Source organism: Castor canadensis, chromosome 6, assembly GCF_047511655.1.
Source record: "Castor canadensis chromosome 6, mCasCan1.hap1v2, whole genome shotgun sequence".
In the NCBI taxonomy this organism is placed as follows: Eukaryota; Metazoa; Chordata; class Mammalia; order Rodentia; family Castoridae; genus Castor; species Castor canadensis.
In genome coordinates this window covers 33,382,924-33,405,729 of record NC_133391.1, presented here as the reverse complement: position 1 = coordinate 33,405,729, position 22,806 = coordinate 33,382,924, and the positions used below count along the sequence as shown (strand labels likewise).

At 36.8% G+C, this 22,806-nt stretch overlaps 1 long non-coding RNA gene across 1 annotated transcript; it reads left to right on the top strand.

Moving 5' to 3' along the window:
* The first annotated feature begins 2,175 nt into the window (after positions 1-2,175).
* Positions 2,176-22,724, top strand: LOC141424041 (uncharacterized). Its single transcript, XR_012448847.1, has 3 exons — positions 2,176-17,915; positions 20,654-20,688; positions 22,267-22,724. It is a non-coding gene; the product is annotated as an uncharacterized lncRNA (long non-coding RNA).
* Positions 22,725-22,806: the final 82 nt, after the last annotated feature.

Sequence of the window (22,806 nt, the reverse complement as noted above, 5' to 3'; positions counted from 1 at the left end):
AAAGTGTTCATGCATTTACTTTGCTCTTGTATTTGCTTAGTTTTTAACCTATATTACTTTGCAAATTGTATTTGGGATCCTGCAGGAACTAGGACCATGTCTTATTTTTCTTTTTGTTCCTTGGAGCCAGTGAGTGACTGGAAGCTAATGATTGTTAGACAAAGGAATGAGAAACTAAACATATGAAGTATATACCAAGAAAGGAGACATACCACATCCACCTCAGTTTTTCAACTTAATCTAGATTCTTCTCATTAAGAATTAAGCATTAATTATTTAACCAAGCAACTAGCAATCAGTTATCTCAGAGAGATGATTTTCAGTAATACTACGTTAGCTTTCCATCACTGTGACATAATACCTGATATAAGTCAAAGGAGGAAAGGTTTATTTTTGGCTAACAGTTTCAATGCATGGTCACTTGGCCACAGTGCTCTTTGAGCCTATAGCAAAGCAGTACATTATGGTGGGAGCAGGTTACAGAAGAGGCCTGTTAATTGTTTGGAAGCAAGGATGCAGACAGAGAGGAAGGGGCCAAGGTCCTAATATCCCCTTCAAAGGCACACCCCAAATGACCTAACTTCCTCCCACTGGGCTCTACTCCTTAAAGGTTCCACCACCTCCAAATAGCACTACAAACTGGTGACCAAACCTTTAGCACTGTGGGTCTTTGGGGGACACTTAAGATCCAAACATAATGAAAGTTATATGGACCACATACTATAAAAAGAATATAAAATATTTTTATCACTGAGATGCAATTATAAATAAATGAATGTTCAATATAATAACTGCATGGTAATAATTGGCATTAACATTCCCAATGATCCGTTTATTACAAGGCTAGTAAGAGATTGAGTTATTTTTATGAATTGTAAGGTTAATTGCTTCCTCCCCCACCCTTCTTTTTCCACATTAGCTAGTCATATTGGGCCTGAGGTTTGTGGACAATAAGAGAAATTAGCACTTTGAGTCTGTGTCTTGAGAGTAAGTGATTTGCTTAATGTTTCCAGTTTTAATTGCAACCTTTTTTTGAAAGTAAGTTACTGTCATATTTTGTACTTTGTGAACACAGTTAAGTCCTTTTCAAAGAAAATTGACTTTATAATTTTTTTCTAAACCTGTTATGGGGACCTCCATAACTAAACATGAAGAAGTAGTACAGAGTCTTTAAAGAATCTTGAAGTACAATCATAGGAGTTGAGGCATGTTACTCAGTGTTCATTTGTGCTGTATCTTTGATGCCTCTCTTAGTTCTCCAGACTTACCAAGTTTCTTATACCTCAAGACCTTCCAAGGATCTAGAATATATGTCCCTCTGGCTATTTGAATGATTACATTGTAGTTAATTCTCCAGACTTTAAATGTCTTTTTCTTGAAGCATCCTCTGACACTTTGCATTAAGTTAGTTTCCTCAGTGCCATACTTGTACAAGTTTATTCCTTTTTGGAACATATAATAGTTTAACACAGGCACACACGTACATTTCTTCACTGTCTCTTTCTCCCACTGGACTACAGTTTATGAAAGGAAGTTCACATTGGATTTGTTTTCCATTTTTCCCTCATTGCCCAGAACAGTATTTGGCCTCTATCACGAGTTTAATAAATTTAAATCAAATGAAAGAAAGCTATACCATTTAAATTTTAGGCAGTGAGATGAATTGTTAGGGGAATCTGTTTCAATATCATTCACTCAAGCTTTCTCTTTAAGACTATCAACATGGAACTATTTCCTTCTTCCCCTGTCTGTTTTGATGTATTTTTATCCCCTGGGTTACCAATGAATTAGTTGTCTAGGGCTGCTGTTTGTGCTGCTTACAGAGACTGGCTGCTTAAAACAACTTTTTAAGAAAAATTTTATGCTGTTCAATTTTTTTTCCATTTTTTTAATTGTGCTAGGTGTGAGTACATTATAACATTTACAAAGGTTCTTACAATCAATATATCAAATATATCATACTTGAACTACCCCATCCACTGCTTTCCCTATCCCCCCTCCCCTGATTCCTGTAACAGTTTCAGCAGGTGTCATTTTTGCATTTACATACATGTGTATCCATTATTTGTACCATTTTCATCCACCTATCCCTTTCCCACCACCTCCCCTCTCCCACCAGTGTTAACCCCCCACCCCCAAACCCCACCCCCACCCAGCAGAACCTGTTCCACCCTCTTATTCTCTGATTAAAACAAATTTTTTCTCACAGTTCTGGAAGCTAGAAGTTTAAAATCAAATTGTTGGCAGGGTCTTGCTCCCTCGAAATGTTCTAGGAAGGAGCCTATCTTGCTTTTTTCTGGCTTCTTTCTAGTGGTCATCCGCAATCTTGGCATTTATTGCCTTCAGTTATATCCCTCCAGTCTCTGCTCCTGTTGTCACATGTCATTCTACATTCTGTGTCTGTGTTACTATCTGCTTTTCTTATAAGGACATCAGGCATTGCATTTAAGACATTTTAATCCATTGAGACCTGACCTTAACTAATAACATAGTAAAAAATGCTATAACTCCTAAAAAATTCACATACTGAGGTACCAGGTAGATAAGAATTTGGGATGGTGGTGGTAATATTCAGCCCAATACATAGTACAACTTCTAATATAAATTTGTTTGAAAATAGGCTAATGGTCAAAGAATTCCATATCCAAATGCAAGTTTTCAATCTTTTTGTTTCCTTTTTATTCTGCAAAATCACTCCTCTTTTTGGTAAATATTAATGTGTTAACTCCAGAATTTCAGAAAAACATCTTAATATTTAAAAACCTGTCTCATGTTTGTTTATGTCTTAATATAGAAAAACTTACAAGTCATAATAGATAGGTTTAAATTTAAACTGTTGTGTAAAAGACAGCATTACCCACATGTTACATTTACCCCACACATTTAAGTTCTTTATAAGATATAATTGCCTACTTCATAACTTGTCCCTCAAATGAATAAATAATGAATAATAAAAGTACTGACAGTGCAACACATGGTTCTATGTTTAAGTTTTACTCACCACTTTTCTCCTTGAATCACAAAATTATTTATTTGGCAAATGAAATATATCGGTGTATACCCAATATAAGAGAAAAAAATGAATGTAGCAATTACAAGAGTGCAAGCAGAGTCTGGTATTGATCTATCATCACTCCTAGAACACTGAAGAAAATAAAAGTTGGCTTATCTGTCAACACATATCCACTGCATTCCCTGCAGGTCTGTGATCAACACAGCTGGACAAAGTGGCTGCACATTCCTAAAGGCAGTGTTGTCCCCCAAGTTTCTGCTGCTTGGGGCAGGATGCTTTGCTGGGGAGGAAGTAAGGTGGGGGCAGCAAGGCAGAGCCAGCTGTTTCTTTTCTCCTTTTTTTTTTTAAGGTCCTGAGCAATAACTGGAGGCTGCTCATCTACAAGGCTCATCTGAAAAATAGAAAGCTGTCCTCTGTCAATATTGATTGTTGGAGCCCCTCCCTCAGGCAAAACAAACAATGTCTTGTTGTGCCTCTGTGGGCAGAGACTTTCTTCCCTCTAGGATCAGCAGAACTGCTTCTTGTTCTGCCCCAGGTCATTCAGGAGGCCTGAATCAGGAGACAACTTTTGAGTTTTCACCAAATCACCTGGAAGGAGCCTCTGATTTCCCTTTTTCTCTTCCTAGCTATTGACTTCTCAGCAGCAGATTCATTTACACTGACTGCAGCCAAGCTGCAGAGCCACCATGTAAATGAGCAGCAGATTCATTTACACTGACTGCAGCCAAGCTGCAGAGCCACCATGTAAATGAGCACAAACATACTGCTTCCCTTTTACCTGTCCTTTTCATCTCCATTGCCTATGTGAACTCCAGGACAGGCTCATGAAGTTGTTATCCACTCGGCACATAAGGAAACCCTATCCAAGGGTGTGTGGTCAATAAATCAGGCATAGACAAGCATCTGCCTTCTGTTACTAGTGTGTCTTCCTCATTTGTAAACTGGAAGTCATGCTAACTGCGCAACTGCGGTGTTGACCAAATAAGGTAATGGTAAAGCCTCAAGTGGGGTCCCTGGCTCTGAGTATTGGACAGATGCTCTTTTAAATTTATTTTTTGTTAGTGTATCCTAATTACAGAAATGGTTTCATTGTGATATTTCCATACATGCATATATTGTACTTGAATGAATTTCATCCCCTCTATTGCTTTATTGTCCCCCTCAACACCTCCTTTTCAATCAGTTTTAACAGACTTCACTATTCTGTTTTCATACATGCACATGAAGTACTTTGGTCATAATCTCCCTCCCCCTCCCATTACCCTCTCCTTTCATGCCCCTACCCACTGGTTCTCTTCTTCAAACAGTCCCCATTTTACACTCACAACATTCTTTCCTTCCTCCTCCTCCTCTTCCTCTGTTTTTGGTCTAGATTCTGCATATGAGAGAGAACATATGTTATTTCTCTTTCTCAGGCTTTCTCTCTCTCTCTCTCTCTCTCTCTCTCTCTCCCCCCTTCCCTCTCTCTCTACAGTACTGGAGTTTGAAATAAGGGCCTTGCACTTGTTAGGCAGACTACATTGGAGCCGTTATCTCCAGCCCTGGCTTTTTTCTCTTAAAATGATATCTCTGGTTTCATCCATTTTCCTGCAAATGACAGAATTTCATTTATTTTTATGGTTGAATAACACTTTAGTGTGTATATATACCACATTTTCTTTACCTATTCATCTGTTGATGGGCATCCCTAAGCTGATTCCTTAGTGCTCTTTCCTTTTTAGTTGTTGAATGAGGAAATAGGCTCAGAGTGTTAACTTTCTGTTGCTCTGACAAAATACCTGAGATAATCAACTTATTAGTAGAAAAGCTTTCTTTGACTCATGGTTTCAGTCCATGGTCACTTAGTCCAGTTGTTTTGGACCTGTGCTGGCACAGTATGTCATGGCAGCAGAAGTGCACATTAGAAGAAGATGCTTAACAGAGGTGTAGAGGGGCAAGGTTCCAATGTCCCTTTTAAGGGCCTACCTTGACCTAACTTTTTCCAGTAGTAACTGTCTCCTAAAGGGGCCACCACTTCCCATTAGTGCCACATATGGGCAACTAAGTCATCACACATGTACCTTTGGAGTGCCATGATCTCAACCACAACAGGATAAAAATATGTATGCATGATTTCATTTCTAGTGATGGACAGAACTGGGATTCATCTCCAAATCTTATAATTTAAGTCCCATGCTCTTTCCCCTACATTGATTCATAATAGTGGGACTTGGCTCCTTTTTAAAGATGTATTAGGAGTGGGAAGGAAAAAATTCTAAGAAGAAGCTACACTAAAAACCTGTCAATGAGGGACGGGGTGGTTTTTCAAGGAAATTAATGATTCTCAAATTGAGAGTGTGTCAGAAACATAAAAAGAAATTAGGGACAGAAAGACAAGTACATGGTATCACTCATGTACAATATAAAAAGTTGACCCCATAGAAGTTGAGAGTAGAATAGTGGCTTCTAGAGGCTGTGGAGTGTAGGGAAGAGAGAGGAATGGGGAAAGGTTGACTAATGAGTACTAAGTTAGGAGTAGGAAGTTTTGGTGTGCTATTGTACAGTATGCTAATTGTAGTCAGCAGGTATGTATATATAGGTTATATGGCTGTTTTTTTTTTTTTTTTTGGCAGCCCTGGGTATGAGGCCCTGGAGTTTGAACTCAGGGCCTCACTCTTACTAGGCAGGCACTCTTACTGCTTGAGATGCTCCACCAGCCATTTTTTTGTGATTTATTTATTTATTTATTTTTTTGAGATAGGGTCTCTCGAACTATTTGTCTGGGGTTGGCTTTGTACCTTGATCCTCCTGATCTCTGCCTCCTGAGTAGCTAGGATTACAGTTGTGAGCCATAGGTGCCAGTTGTATTATATTTCTTAAAGTGCTAGAAGAAAGGATTTTGAATGTTTTCATCATAAGAATGACATTTGAGGAGATATATTTAACTTGACTTAAACATTGTACACTGCATACATGTATTGGAACATCATGTCACTTCATTCATATGTACAGTTTGTATCACTGAAAGTAACTAAATTTTCAACGAAAAAGAAATCATCTGGAGAGGTGATCAAACTACCTTTGTGGAGCCTATCCTGTGTTCTCTTCACCATGTAGGTACAGAGGAGAGCCCAGGTTTGCATCTCTATGATTTTCCTTATGGATGCTGATGTACAGTAGAGCCTACTGTTAAAAATCAGGGCAGTAGAAGTAGACAGTAGGACATCCCTTATCTGAATCAACTTCTTCTCCCAGATCTCAGTGAGTCACCAAGCAGCAGTGTAATTAAGCAGTGCTTCTCTGAGATACATCTCAGAAACCACCTGCTTCAAATTCTACTGAACAGCTTGTTAATCAAGGGACATTTCTCTTCACTCTTTGAGGGGGTAAATACTGAAAGTGGCATTTTAGACAAGGTTTTATATGTGCAGATAGATACTTAAGAACCACTAGCTAAAGTATTATGCTTGCCAAACAAGAAATTCACCATCAGCATAAAAATTTGTCTAGAATACAATGCTTCTAGGCCTAAAAATGAATGGAGATCATGGGACTGACATTTTGGAATATTTTTTGTTGACAGATTTTCTGGGACTTACCTATCCACAGAAAATTTTCTAAATAACCCTTTAGGTTTCTTTTAATCTTCTAAACATTTTCTGAAGTTGAATGATATTGTTCTGTGTTAATTTGTATATGAGTGCTATAATATAGAAGGTTTTGTTTGTTTATTCTTAATCAAAATAGCCAGGTCTTTATAGCCACATTCAATTAAAATCACCACCCTACTGAGAAAAATTAAGCTATGTGGTCATTTCCACTCCTGGCTACACATTACCGTTGATGCTAGGGTCCCATTTCCATGTCACACTTGGGGAGGACACAAGGGAGAGCCTGGACATCTTTATCTTTTACAACCCCCATGAGATTTGTACAGCCAGCATTGTGAACATCTCAAATGGGTGCTCTTTGTTTAATAATATGTAGGTGACCATTTTAGAAATGGGAACTTGTGATGGTTAACTTAATATGCTAACTTGACTGGGCTAAGGGGGTGTTCAAAGAGCTGGTAAAATATTTCTGGATATGTCAATAAAGATGTTTCCAGAAAAAGTTGCCATTTGAGTCAGTAGAATGAATAAGGAAGGCATCAGCCAATCCACTTAGGACCCTGACAGAACAAAAAGGCAGAGGTAGAGAAAATTCCCTTTTTCTCTTCGCTATCTAAGACATCCAACTTCTTCTGTCCCCAGACACCAGACATTGGAGTTCATGGATCTGGAGTCTTTTGGCACCAGGATTTATTTTAAGGCATCATCTCTCTTGGTTCTCTGGGCATTGGACTGGGCTGAATTTCATCACTGGCTTTCCCAATTCTGATTGTATGTAGCAAATGGGATTTCTCAGCCTCCATAAATACATGAATCAATTCCCATAATACCTCTCTCTCTCATATCTACATATCTATAAACTTAATCTATTTCTCTTGAGAGTCTTGACTATTACAGAATTCATCTTCTGAATTTTATTCAAAGCAACAGATACTGAATAATCCTTTCCAGATCTATGTTTCCTCCATCAGTTCTCATGGTACTGCAGAAGTTAAGACAATTCTAGTTGAATTATATTTCTGCTACAGCAGAATCAAAGTTGTAGCTTCTTTCTTCATCTGTGAGAAGATAAGTCATCTATCATCTGTCTTCTATTTTGATCTGCCTGAACAACTTGGATAAGAGAACATGCAAAGCAGCAGCTCACCCTCAAATCTTTCCTCTCATAGTTCAGGGAAGGCTAGATTTCCAAAATAATTTTGTCCATTGTACTTATGGCCACTAGATGGCATGGCAGATCCATTTGAAAACTTCCTGCAGTCTTGGTTTTTACTAGCTCTTTTTTCATTTTCAACCTGTAAAGAAGACTACAAATGATGAGAAATCATCGTGTTCATTGATTGTCAATGTTTTATATTCTTCCATCAAAGGAGTGAAGTACAGTGCACATTTGAAAATTGTTATTCTGACTCTAGTGTTCTTGTAGCATCTAGATGAAATACAGTCATGCCTGTTTCAGACCCATGCATGTACTAGATCCTTAATCTCTCACTGTGCAAACTTTGACACTAACAGAAGAAACCATGGGGGAAACACTTCAAGATACAGGCATAGGAAATGGCTTCCTGAATAGGATTCCAAAAGTCCAAGACATAATCGCAAGAATTGAATGAGAGAGTACATCAAATTAAAAAACTGCCCAGCAAAAGAAACAATTACTAGAGTGAAGAGATAGTCTACAGAATGGGAGATAAATCTTTGTCAGCTGTTTATCTGACAGGGGATTAATATCCAGAATATATAAATAACCCAAAACATTAAACACCAAGGTACAATAATTCAATTAATACATGGGCAAGTAACCTGAACAGACAATTTTCAAATGAAAAAGTACAAATGACTAGGCTAATGCAAATCAAAACGAAATCGTGAACTGGGCTCTAGCAGCTCATGCCTGTAATCCTAGCTACTTAGGAGGCAGAGATCAGGAGGACTGCTGTTGGATGCCAATCCCGGGCAAATAGTTTGAGAGACTCTATCTTGATAAATCCTATCATAAAATAAAAGGGCTGGCAGAGTGGCTCAAGTGGTAGAGTACCTATGTAGCAAGTGTTCAAACCCCATTGCTGCCCAAAACAAATGGACAAACAAAAACAGAGTGGTTATCAAGAAAATAAAAGCAACAAATGTTGGAAAGGATATGGGGGGAAAGGAACATTTATACATTGCTGGTGGGAATATAAATTGGTGCAGCCACTATAAAAATCAGTGTAGAGGTTCCTTAAAAAACTAAACATAGACCTACAATATTATCCTATATGCCACTCCTGGTATACAGTTGATGGAATCAAAGCCAACATACTTTACAGATACCTGCACACCCATGTGTATCATAGCACTACTCACAAAAGCTAAGTTACAGAATCAGCCTAGGTGTCCATCACTGGATGAATGGATAAAGAAAATGTGGTACATATACACAATGAAGTATTATTCATCCATAAAGAAGAATGAAATCATGTTATTTGCAGGAAAATGGATGGAACCAGAGATCATGTTAAGCGAAATAAGCCAGATTCAGACAAGTATGGCATGCTTTCATATGAAGAAATCTAGAAAACAAAAGACATGAAAGAAGGGGAACTACTAAAGAAGAGGAAAAGAACAGAGGAAGGAAGGAATAAGAGGGGGATGGATATTATGAATATGAAAGTATGAAGATATAATGAAACCAATTATTTTTTACAGTTAATATACATGAATAAAAAAATAAAACATTTGAAATGATTCAGATCCAAAAATGTAGTTACTGGAGAAAATAGAAGCACTTCTAAGAGAATGATATAGCAGGTATATGTCCTCTCATTTGTTCTGCTTGAGTTGGTCAAAAAGGGAGAGAACAAAGATTTGCTTTATGTTTTGTCTTGGTGGTTTCCACATTGGAAACTTTTTGCCTGTAGGAAAGTAAACTGGCACAAACCACTGATATGAAGTTTTGTTGATAAAATGTCACTACACTACGATCTGAGAAGTATGTATTAATTATAAATTCCTTTAAATGTCTGTTCTCAGAATTGATTTTGCTTTTATCCTTCAGTCTATAGACTGACACAGGTTCATTAAGAACTTCCCCATGTAAAATGAAAGGAGGGGGATGAGACAGGGAGAAAAAAAAGGAAAGAAATATTTCTAGAGAATTTTTTCTCAAGTGTACTATAGTTCTTGATTATTTGGGAGATTAAGGTTTCTTTCTACTGAGGCTAAAAAGAGTAAACTGTATTTGTGTGTGTGTGTGGCATTGGGATTGAACCCAGAGCCTTTCACATGAAAAGCAAGTGCTCTCTTGCCAGCCTGGCTTGGAACTCATGATCCTCCTACCTCCACCTCCAGAGTACTCAGATCATAGGCATGCATCACTATATCTAGCTGGTATTATCTTAAAGAAGAATAAAGGCAAAGTCTGTTAAAGGAAAAAGTCTTAGAGCCACAAGTAATATTTAAGTAATATTTATAATGTTTAAGTAATATTTATAATGTTCCAAATACTAGAGTATTTAAGTAATATTTATAATGTTCCAAATACTAGAGAGGATACATATACAAATAATTGTTTATTTCTTCAGCATCATACATCATATATCAATTGCCCTCTCATTAATCAATCATGAATTGCAGTAGTTTTTAATCAGTTTTTTTTGTGTGTGTGTGTGGTTCTTAGTTGAACTCAGGGCCTCACGCTTGCTGGCACACCAGCACTTGAGCCACTCTACCAGTCCTTTAATCAGTTTGTTGACCCACATTAAGCTCTATCTTATCTCGGTACTATGCATCTTTCAGCCACACACTGCTGAATTGCTCCTGCCAAAGCTCTCAGTAGTCAGTTCCTTGTCATACTTTGTCCTAATTTCTTATCACCCAATTAGAGACTGTAGGTCTCTTCCACTCTTGCTCTGAATCTCAAACCCCTCCTTGCCTTTTGTTTTTTTGTTTTTGTCAGGCTGGGAATCATTTCCAATCATTTCCTTGCATGTGTTAGGCAGGCCCTCTACCACTGATGTACACCTGACTGCCTTTCTTATTTTATTTTATTAATCTGTTTATTTTGTAGTACTGGGGTTTGAATTCAGTCTATGCTTGCTGGGCAGGTGCTCTATCACTTGAGCCACACCCCAGCCTTCTTGCTGTATTTATAATATGAATTGAAACTTTTATTGTTCTTTATTTGCTTTTTTAGATTTTATTAGAATACAGTTTCCATGAGACCAAAGACCATTTCTTTTTCATTCACTCACTAACTCTATAACTTAGTAAATACTTACTGCAGGCCTGCTATGTGTCAGACACTAGGCTGGAACACACAAAAAGTATTTGTTAAATAGTAGTACCTCATTAGAAGGAGTCCTTCCTTTGAAAAATGTGTTTCTATATATTAATTGAGAACTAAATAATAAGGGTTCACATTCTTAGAATTTATCTTAAACAGAAAATTTACTTTGAATCTCAATGGGAAAGAAATTTGATAGATATGAATATTAAACAAGAGATAACCAGAGTCCTATGGGAAGAAAAATTCACTGACTCAATGATTTATATATGTGGGATACATATCACAGCACCAGAGGTATTTTGTCTGAAATAATCTATTGTACATTAGTTCCATAAACAAAGTGGTACATTGACTTTTATTTGGTGAGATAAGACAAAGCCAACTAATTTGGTTTTAAATTAGATTTTATACCCATATCATATATTACAGTGACTCACTTACAGTTGTATAAATCAGATCTAATTATATTTTGGTTGAAGGTCATGTTTATGGTTTGTGGGCTCTGGATTATTCAGGCCTTCAAAGCTTTGGAAGGGAGTCTTATTTCTCACCTACTTATTGCCAAGATGTTCAAGAAACTGAACAATTCTGGAAAGGCTGACTAGAGAACAAATTTCACCAAAGATTTTTGCTTTACCTTATTTTTGTTGTATTTAGTCCCTTAACTGTTTCAGCTTAATTTGAGAAAAATGATGCAAAGATCATGAGACTAGACTTCTCCTGGACCAATGGTCAACAAGAGGGAAGGGACTCAAGGCCATTCAGCACATCAAAAGTAGGAAAGTTGCTTATGCAGCAGACAAACTTGCATCACTCAGCTGTAGGAGCTCGGGTTCTATGAAGCCCAAGTACTGTGAAGACGACAGGAAAATTGCTTTTTCTGCCCAAGACAAAGGATCTAGAGGTATTGAGGTAAGCTAGATCAGCATAGAGAAAGAAAAAGGCAATCAGCTTAGAGGCTAGAGACCGAAGCAATGATAAGGCTGGATTATAGCAGGACATCATGTGACCACTCAAGCAGTAAAACTGGAAATATCTTAGCCTAAGGCTGAAATTCCCTAACCCCGACTTAACTCATGAATGGTTCTCTCTCCACTTAAGTTTGCCTAGAAGACAAGCTATCCAGAATGCAGGGACATGTGACACTATGACAGGCCCAGACTCTTCCCTGAATGTATATTTTTACTTTGGTTAGTAATAAAAGCTCTCTCTTTCTGTCAATTACTTTATCTCATGTCTGAGTTTTTTCTCTGATGGTAATAAGTACCTGGAAAAACTGGATGAAGACTCAATTTCTCTATCCCTGAGACTTCCACAGTATGGCTTGTTCTGTGGTGTGGATACTAATTTGGTTCCACTATTACTTGTCTTAATGTGATTATGGGCTCTGATGTTAATAGTTGATCCACCATTAATGTCTCTGGTAATAAAGTTTTTAATTTTGTCAAGTGAATCATTATTCTTTCTCTGAAGTTATGAAACCCCATCGTGATATAAGCAATAAGCTGTTTGAATTTTTATTCGTTACTCATCCATCCTAGAAAATAAGTGTTCAGGGCTCAGCAATGGTAAGCCAGAATGTGCATGTAGTTAGACATCCTAATCCAGAACTCTATCATATAAGCACACAGTGTCAGAGAGGTGTGTTTAAGTATTGAAAAGTCTTTCATCTGGGCTCACCTCTTCTGTGATGGTCACTGCTCATTGTAGCATAGGTGATGCACATGGATTCTAAGGCTGACCTGCCTATATTCAAATCTCAGCTGCCCTATTTACAAACTAAAATTGAGCAGAATAGCAACACCCTCTGGATTAGATGTTCCACCTGACAAATGGGATGACTTGATCACTGATGTTATAGGGTGATTGTGGGGAATAAATACCTTAGTGCATGAAAAGTACTTGGTACTTTGAAATGCACAAGTATTATCAGTTTTTATATTATTTTACTCTTTATTGGATCCATTTGCTATATCTTACATTTTTTATATCCAAATGCCAGAGCAAAAGTAATTAGGTTTTATATTAGACAAAACTGCACTCAGGTATCAACTAAAACCCCAAACCATGAAATAACAACCACTTGTGGTGACAGGGGTACATATGCTTGTCTAAGAAGTTGTTCTGTGTTTGCATTTATGTGGAGAAGCATAAGAGTGGAGAAACAAGGTAAAATGACAGGTGGTCAGATTTAGGACCTTTTTCTCCATTCTAAGGGGTTCTCTTGTTGTTTTTGAGAATTAAAGTAGTCAGCAGGTCCTTTTTCAAAGAATCTTCATATCAAAGGACATTTCTGAAAGGCTAAAATAGATTCATGGTTATTCTAACCATGATTAGATTCAAGGTCATGGTTAAAGTTATACAGAAGTCTGGGGGGTGGTTCGTGTTCTCAAAACTCAGAATTCAGCAATGGCAGGCACTGAATCTAGTCACACAGGCTTGTAGTAGAAAGGAAGACACTGATCTTAACTGCTCTTTTTCTGTGACATGCAGGGATTCTAGCTCATTGACCTCTCCATTCCATCAGCTTCATTGATTATTTCCTAATGGTTCTTGCCCAACTCCTTGGCCACTTTTCTGATTTTTGGATGATATTTTTCCAGTTTCATGGTAATCAAAGAGCTTGAAAACGTTCAGAATTTCTTCTTTGGTGTCTTTCTCAGACATTTTTCTAAGACATCACAGTTTAAAAGCCACTAAAGATCATTCTCATTCTTACTCTAGAGACCACCAGTTATCAGTCTATTGAAAGCAGTCTATGAAGGTGTTCTGAAATAATCATTTCTACTTGCAAAGTGTCACTCTGCTTTTACTGTTTCCCTCTCTGCTTTCATCTTTCAGCTTCATGTTTTGATCTTATTCTAATCACAACTATATCCATAGAGTAAATCTTCAGTCACATGTGCATTAGTCATTGATGAATGTTTTTACATTTGTTTGCTTTCTATTATGGAAAAAATTTAACATCTGATAATGTAGACAGAATACTTTGAAGAATTGCCATGTGCTTATTACAGGTACATAGAACTGCTTTTGCTAAAAATTTAGCACTGGATCCTTATTTCAGCCCTTAAATTAACTAAAAACAGGTGAAAAGCTTGGCATCTCATTCACCATTTTGTATCTGTGCTCTGAGCCATTCACATAGTAGCCACTTTGGAAACTAAGAAGGACAGGACTGATCAATAACATCTTTATAAGGAGAGATGGAGGATCTGCCCCCAAGGAAAGGAACATCAGAGCCTCCACAGCACAGACCACATGCCAGGCAACCATGATTTGCTTATTTTGACATATTGTTTCCCTCAAGTGATGACAACAATATCAACTTCTCCAGAATTCTTCTCCAAACCAGGACTGAGATAATGATCAACCAAGCCATGCATATCAGGACTGTTTAATAATTATGCATATTTTCCACCATCTGTCCCAAATTCTTTTTCTATTTTAATCTATTGCTCATGTCTGTACTCCAAAGATGAGCTGAAGTGGTTACTTCACATATTTCCATAGGCTGCCCATGTAGCAATACATGTCTTTTCTCTGACCTTCACCAAGACTCTTCTCTTCATTTGGCATGTTGAGGTTAGTGACTGATGTAGAACCCCTGAAATTGGGCCTGGGTCCTAAAACTGTAGTTTCATGTTCACCATGAAGCCTCAACAAGTATCAATTTACTCTCCACTCAAGATTAGCTTGAAATATCAGACCTCATAATTTCATTGGTCAGTATATTTCTAAATGAATAATTAGCTATTCTTGACTCATATTTCACATATATTATCATGCTTCTGCCTCCTCTCTCCCTCTCCCCCACCATGTATGTGTGGATGCATGTACAGTCAAGGAAGATGTGAATCAAGATTATTACAATAGGGGAAAGGGAATGAATTCAATTTCCCTGAAATGAAAGAAGCAGACATGTTAGAGTGAGCTGGAGTGAACTAATGGAAAAGTCCCTGAGGACATTATGGGGAGGCTGGCCAATGGATTAGGAATCTCAATGGTCAGTCGGTGCTAACTGAAGTCAGGCTTCTATCTTCTCACTGAGCTTGGGAGGCAGGGGCCCTGTCTTTCTTGATAATTACATTTTAAAAGAATGGCTCCTAGATCTTTCAGAGAGAGATTCTGGGTTTTAAAATTGGGAAGAGGCTAGAGAAAATTCACATTTCAAAGGGGCAGATGAAGAATTTACAATTGTAAGTTTTCTGAAATTATTCTAAGAAAAGAGAGACAGGAAGAAACCTATCTAAAATTTAGTTAAGCTAAGAGGAATGTTAAGGGTGATCTTGGGGAGGTGTGGTTCAAGTGGTAGAGTGCCTGCTTTGCAAGTATGAAGTCCTGAGTTCAAACCTCAGTCCCACCCAAAAAAAATGTATAAAGGGTAATCTTGGCCAATATATGTGAGTGTGTGTGTGAATCTATGTATTTACACATTCAAATATACATATAATGGATATTTCTGTACTATTCAAAGTATCTCACAGTTATAACACTCCCTTAACTCCTAAATATATGTATTTCCTTAAAAAAAAAATCTAATCATATTTGAAAGTTCTGGTGTTTGCCTGACATCATAACCTGACTGGCAAGTTTGTTATAGGTCTTTTGCCTTCTCTTGCTTAACTCAGGACATTTTCCTAAGAATTGACTATACTTGGGCTGAGGTTATGGTTTTAGTGGGAAAGCTACTGCCTTGTAAGCACAAGGAACTGAGTTCAAACCCCAGTACTTCCAAAAAAAAATTTACTACACATTTCTTACTGTTTTTGCTTAGTTGTCTATCAAGGGAAGGGAGCCCATCCTGCAGTTTCTAGTCCAATAAGAATAAAAGATATATGCTGACTTTAATTCCTGTTTAACTCTATATTTTGACTTGTTCTCTGAAATGTTGGTCATGATATTTGTGCTTGCATTTGGTTTGTTGATGTCATACTGATTTCATTCTATTAGTGTGGGATACATTTATAATTTTATTTTTCACAATGACATTAATAAAATCATTTGGAGATATTAACCAAAATACATTGCAAAAGGCCACCTTCACTTGCATCAACATCTGGCTTGGATGTAAACAAATATTTTTAATTCTTTCTCTTCTCCCAAATTCAAAACAGTTATGTACTCCACCATCTGTTGGTAATGAATAGTTTACTAAAATATAAATGAAGGATATGATAGTGCAAATATTTCTTCAATATTTGTATTTCAATTCCTTGGATATATATCTAGAAGTGGGATTACTGGATTGTATGGTAGTTCTATTTTTAGTTTTTTCAGGAAACTTCATATTTTTTACATAATGGTTGTGCTAATTTGCATTCTCACCAATGATGTAAAATGATATAACATTTTTCATATCCTCATTAACACTCATTGTCTTTTGTCTTTTACATATTATCTTTTAGATAAGAGTCAGTCTAACAGATATATGGTGGTGTCTTATGGTTTCGATTTGCATCTCCTACTGATTAGTGATAATGAGCATTTTTAAAATTTTTGGAAGTTTATGTCTTTTTGCTGCAGCGTAATTCATGAGAGCAGTGTGGAAGCAATCTGTTGATCAGTGGATGAATAGGTAATGTAATGAAAAGGAAAGTCTGTGATTGCAACAACATGATGAACCTGGAAGACATCGTGCTAAATTAAATCAGCCAGGCACAGAAAGACAAGAACTGCATGATTTCATTTATATCTGGGCTCTAAAAATGTTGGCTTTACAGAATTAAAATAGACTGTTGATTATTATAGACTGGGGGATGTGGGGACTATGGAGATGATGGTTGAAGGACATAAAATTCCATTTTTGATAGGTAGAATAAGATTTTGAGTTCTGCTGAACTAATAATAATATTTGGATTGATGAATATGTTTATTAACTCGATTTAATCGTTCCACTATATATATGCAAATGTTTCATTGCACCCCCAAATATATAACATTATTTAGCAATAAAAAGCAAAGAATTACAATTGAAGATATAGAATAATATCAAAGTATGAATATTAATATTTTCTTTATGAGTGCATAACAGTATCTAAAAGTTTTACAAAAAGAGACAACTAAGGGAAGGAGTGTGCAAATAAAGGTGTTATAATAAAGAACCTTAATATTATTAAAGATTCTTATTAAAAAGATTTTTATATCAGAGTAGAGAAGAACGAATACAATATGATTTCAAGATATGATAAATTTTAGGTTAACTTTTAAAAGTACATGTATATGTCAAAGTCAATAAATGGCACAAATTGAAATTATATCCTGCCTCATTTGATTCAAGACACATCATCTTAACCATGACATTAAAATGCTTCTAAGAAAATAAAAGATAGGGCTTAGAACCTGTTTTTAGAATATCTTGTAGAAACTATCAACTTTATTTACTGAAAATCAATCTTGAAAATTATATGACAATAAAAAACATGAAATTATTTCATACTTCATTTTCTACAAAGTTCAAATACTGAGTTTTTTCTCATATTTCTCACACATTTATGCACACTTTCAGAGAAGGTGTCCTGAGGGCTGTGACTCTTGTTAACACAGTAAAGGTCATTTACGCTGAGCTTTGCTGGGTGCAGGATGGGACAAGGTCATGGTGGCTTGCAATGAGTACCTTGACTCTGTGTACTTACTTGAAACCACAAAGGAAGTATCAGAGTCTAGGTAGAAACCATCAACTTTATTTACTGAGAATCAATCTTGAAAAATACATGACAATAAAAAAGCATGAAATTGTTTCACACTTCATTTTCTACAAAGTTCAAATACTGAGTCTTTCCTCATATTTCTCACGCTTACCCTGGCTTTATGGTTCTTGCCTTTAATGAAGGGAGGAGTGCAGTCCATTTTCTTTTGTTTTCTCTAAGGCCAGCTGCTAGGGTCACTTATTATATGAACCTTGTCCACAGTGCTAGAATTCTCCTGGAACTAATCTGTCTTTAGTTTCTGTCTTTATTTGTATCCTAGTGCTTTAGGCTGTTAACACTAAAGGAAACATTTCCATCTCCTCAACCGATGTCTCACATCGTTATCAAGTCCAAAGGTAAGGATAGTTACTTGCTTTCTTTTGGGGGAGTCATGCTCTGAGTGGGACAGGGAGTCCTGAAAGGGTACCCAAGGAAAAAGCTCCCAATGGTTGTTTGGACCCCAAATATTTTATCTTATCTTAAAAGCTTCCAAAGCCAGGTGCCAGTGGCTCATGCCTGTAATCCTAACTACTCAGGAGGCAGAGATCAGGAGATTCATGGTTTCAAGCCAGCCAGGGCAAATAGTTTGTGAGATCCTATCTCAAAAAAATCCATCACAAAAAAGGGCTGGTGAGTGGCTCAAAGTATAGGTCTTGAGTTCAAGCACAAGTACTGCAATAAATAAATAAATAAACAAACAAACAAATAAATAAAAGCTTCCAGAGCCCATTCAGTAATCCACAGTGTACTTGTTAAAGATCTTTTGTCTCTAGTTTGGGTCTTTACCTACATGAAGAGAAAATTGGGAGCATCACACTTGCCTCAGTGGCCTAGAAAAAACATGATTATTAATTTAACAGTTTACTCTTGAAATAATTTGCATTTTAAGCTTGTATTTTCAACACTCATTTATTAATTTCCATTTTATGTTGAGGCATGTCAGTACAAAGGAGTTTCAAAATCAGACACCACTTTTAAAATGAACTGCTGTATCAGAATCTTGGATATGTGAAAGTAGAGAAGAGCTGTGCCAGGGGCTATAGTTTAAAACTGGGAGGTCCTCCAAAGGTCCATGTGTGAAAGGTTTGGTCCCCTGCTTGATTCTGTAGAGAGGAGGAACTTTAAGAGGTGGGGTGTAGTGGGAGGTCTTAGGTCTCAGGGCATGCCATCCGGCCCAACCCCCTGACTGCCCCACGGGGAGAAAGGCCTTTTGCTCCATAGCACATCCCTTCCCCACCACAATGTGCCCAAAGGCAACAGGGCCAACTGAACATAGACTGAAACCTCTGAAACTGAGTGAAAATAAACTTTCCCTCAGGAAAATGGTCTTATCAGGTACTCTACCACTTGAGCCACACTCCTATTCCTTTTTTTGCCTTAGTTATATTCTTATTTTTTAAATTAGTACCTATAATAGGGTAGGGTCTTAAGTTTTTTGCCCAATCTACCTTGGACTATGATCCTCCTACTTATGCCTTCTGTGTAGCTGAGATTACAGATGTGTTCCATCACACCCAACTTTTTTGTTGTGATGAGGTCTCATGAAATATTTTGCCTGGCCTGGCTTTGAACCATGATCCTCCCTCAAGTATCCACCTCTCAACTATCTGGGATTACAGCTATGGTCTATCACGCTTGACCCTAAAGTCTTCCTCTTTATAAATTTATTACCTCAAGTATGTTCTTACACAAACAGAAATCTGACTAACACAGAAGGAGAAAGTTTTAGGTATTATCCCCATGTTTTCTGATTATAGAGAAAGAATCATTGAAAGAACTTCATGTGTGAGAGTCAACAAGTGTGCTTCATTTATTTAATATCATGAGCAAAGCCTTATTTAATGTAACAATTTTGTAATTGAAATAGCTGGAGTCCCATATACCTGACTTTACATACAATGCTTCTTTATCCTTATTTCTTTTATTATTAAAAACAAAACATGGGCTTTGTGAAGATGAGTAATTCCTGTGTCTTGAGCTCATTGGCAATAGTTTAAAAGTATAACTTTTGATCAAAATAAATGAAATTCTAAACAACAAATTTTTAAATTTATTTTGTTATGAATAAGGGACTTAAATGCAGCCAAAGTGGTCTTAGCATATTAAGGCATTAAAAAAAATTGGTCTAAGAGTGCTGACTATCTTTCTTACCTTTAATAGCTACTTTTACTGCTCATGAATATAAATAATAAAAATACACTGTTCTTTAATTTTCTATATAAGCCAAACATATTTATCTCCTATTACTTTGTCAAATTACATTTATTTACTGAGTCATTTTTTAAATTTATGTGTATCCATCCTGTTAAGGTAAGAGTAAGCCATACACTGGAAAATGTGATTTTTCTCAAAACCATTATGATGTGGGAAAACATAAATTAGAATACAAGATGTGTATCAGTAAGAAATAACACAGGTCAGCAACGTGTCTCTGTGGCTGTCTCTTGTATCCTCTTACATCTTTTTTAGTAAATACCAAAGAAGAATAGTACGTTATGTCCACATTTTAACTTTTCAGAGACAACACACCCATTCCCGGCGAAGCAACGATTTTCCTGAAAATTGCATCCAATTAAGTTATAGATTTATAGTTTACTGAAGTGAGTAAACTTCACTCCTGTTATTGAAAAGACAGCAGATTCTCAGGTTATAAGAAGTCAGTTTCTCTACTCTCATGTTACTTCACAAGATTTGAATTTATGATTGTGTTGAATCATCAGTTTCCAATAAGCAAGAAAGACAAATGAACAGTCATTACAGGGAAGAGAAGAGAGTTGACTTCAGAAGAAGAAGCATCCTGAGAGAGTATATGAGCATGATGATGTTAGAGTCTTCATCTTTGAGAAATGAGTCAAGTCATGACAATGGATATGGATGGAGGGGAGTGGTATGGTAGTAAATACATTTTAGCTGTCTGTGCACAGCTAATCTTCAGCAGGTGATTGTATAGACCTATTAGCCCAGGATGATCCCAAGTTTCTCAAGACAATATAGGCTTACTTGGTTCTGTTTTCCATCATGACTTCAATATTGTTCATTGTAAAAGTGTCCTGGTTTAAACAATAACTTTTGTGTTTATTCCTCTTCTTCACAGCATTCACTGCAGTAGAAAATCCTCTTTGCAACACGGTAATCCTTTAGATTCCCATAGTGCACTTTCCTAGATTTTCACTTGCAGAATTGGCTGGTTTTTTTCTTGGTAAACTCTGTCCACTTATAGTCTCCTTGGTGTTCCTCAAAAGTCTTTCCTACTTCTCTTCAACTTAAATGTTTCAGTCTCTTCCTTACGTAATCTTTTGCATTCTCGTGGTAGCAATCATCCTGAAATGGTTTGTCTGAATTTCAAATTTTTATGTCTAATTGCCTACTTGACAATTCCATTTGAATATCTCAAAGTAATTTCAGAGAGACCACATACCCAAACTCACCTGCCCTCCTATTCCTCTCAAGAGTTCAGTGTTAATGAACAACACAGACCTGTTCGTCATGTCCTGGTAGCTTGACCCCCTCATTCAGGTTTTCCTCCAAAGGAGAAATTGATTTTAATAAATTGCCAAATCACATATAAATAACTTTTGCAGTATTCATTTCTCTTTACTTCCCCACCACACGTTACTGAATTCACACTATATCCTCCTAACTAGCCTTCACATATCCACTCTTCACCCCTCTAATCTTTCATTGAAGCCAGAGTGTATTTCAGAAGTGTGCGTATGAATATGCACTTGTCTGCTAAAAAACAAAACAAAATGAAATTTAATGATTTACTATACTTCTTTTAAAATAAATAAGGCTTAGGGTGTGGTTGAAGTGGTAGAGTGCCTGCCTAGCAAGCATGAGGCGCTGAGTACAAACTCCGGTAGAGTAAAAAAAAAAAACAAAAAAACCCATAAAACTTTAAAGGCCAAACTAATATTGTTTTTCATAATCTGTTTATGCTTCCTTCACCAGTAGTGTTTATGCCACTCTTCTTCTGCCTTTCCGAAGTATTGTCTGTTTATTTCTATCTTCCATGCCTGACTCTCAGCCTTCTGCTCTCTCTCTTTTATCGTGCAATTCAGTTTAACACGTATCACCTTCTCCAACTCAACTCAAACATCCTTTCCTTAGGGAAGCCTTTTGTCACTCCAAGACCAACTTAACCAGTTAAAGTGTTCTTGCTGAAACTTATGTTCTTATATGCACTGTCTGCCATTATAATCATGCATTTGGGCTGACATTTACATTCCAATGAAATAGCAGGTTTTTATACAACACATAATATATGCTAGCCATTCTCTTTTTGTTAGGACTGCACTAGTCTGCTTGTCTGTCTGTCTGTCTATCTATCATCTATCATCATTATCTATCATCATTTATCTCTTTATCTTTGGCATTCATGGTAATTATCGGCTAATCATTGTTACAAGTATGCTAATGAATTAACATGTTTGAGGAGTTCCTATGTTAGTTAATAAAAATAATAAATAAAGATCAGAAGCACAATTTAAAGAGAATTTTCCTATAAAAGTGTATGAATTTCTTATGTAAAATCATATGCTTCATACTAATGTTTAAGTCCATGATCAATAGTCTATCTGATGGTTTTCCCATAAGATTACATCACTTAGTGATGTTGAAGTTGCTTTAGTTTCTATAGGTATTTGCAATGATGTTTGCACAACCATTAAATTGTCTAATAATTATCTGTCTTGTATCACATTTCAGGAACTGACACAATTGTGTAAGAATTTGTCACACCATCATGACTCAATCTAGTTTAATTCATGGCTCCAGAGAGGCAAAAATGCAAAAATTTGGTTAAAACATACTTATTGGCAAGAAGATTTATCATCATCATGATAAAAGCGAGAGCACACAAGGGAGGGGTGAGGATAGGTAAGACACCTAAAAAACTAGCTAGCATTTGTTGCCCTTAATGCAGAGAAACTAAAGCAGATACCTTAAAGCAACTGAGGCCAATAGGAAAAGGGGACCAGGAACTAGAGAAAAGGTTAGATCAAAAAGAATTAACCTAGAAGGTAACACCCACGCACAGGAAATCAATGTGAGTCAATGCCCTGTATAGCTATCTTTATCTCAACCAGCAAAACCCCCTTGTTCCTTCCTATTATTGCTTATACTCTCTCTACAACAAAATTAGAGATAAGGGCAAAATAGTTTCTGCTGGGTATTGAGGGGGGGAGCGGGAGGGGGTGGAGTGGGTGGTAAGGGAGGGGGTGGGGGCAGGGGGGAGAAATAAACCAA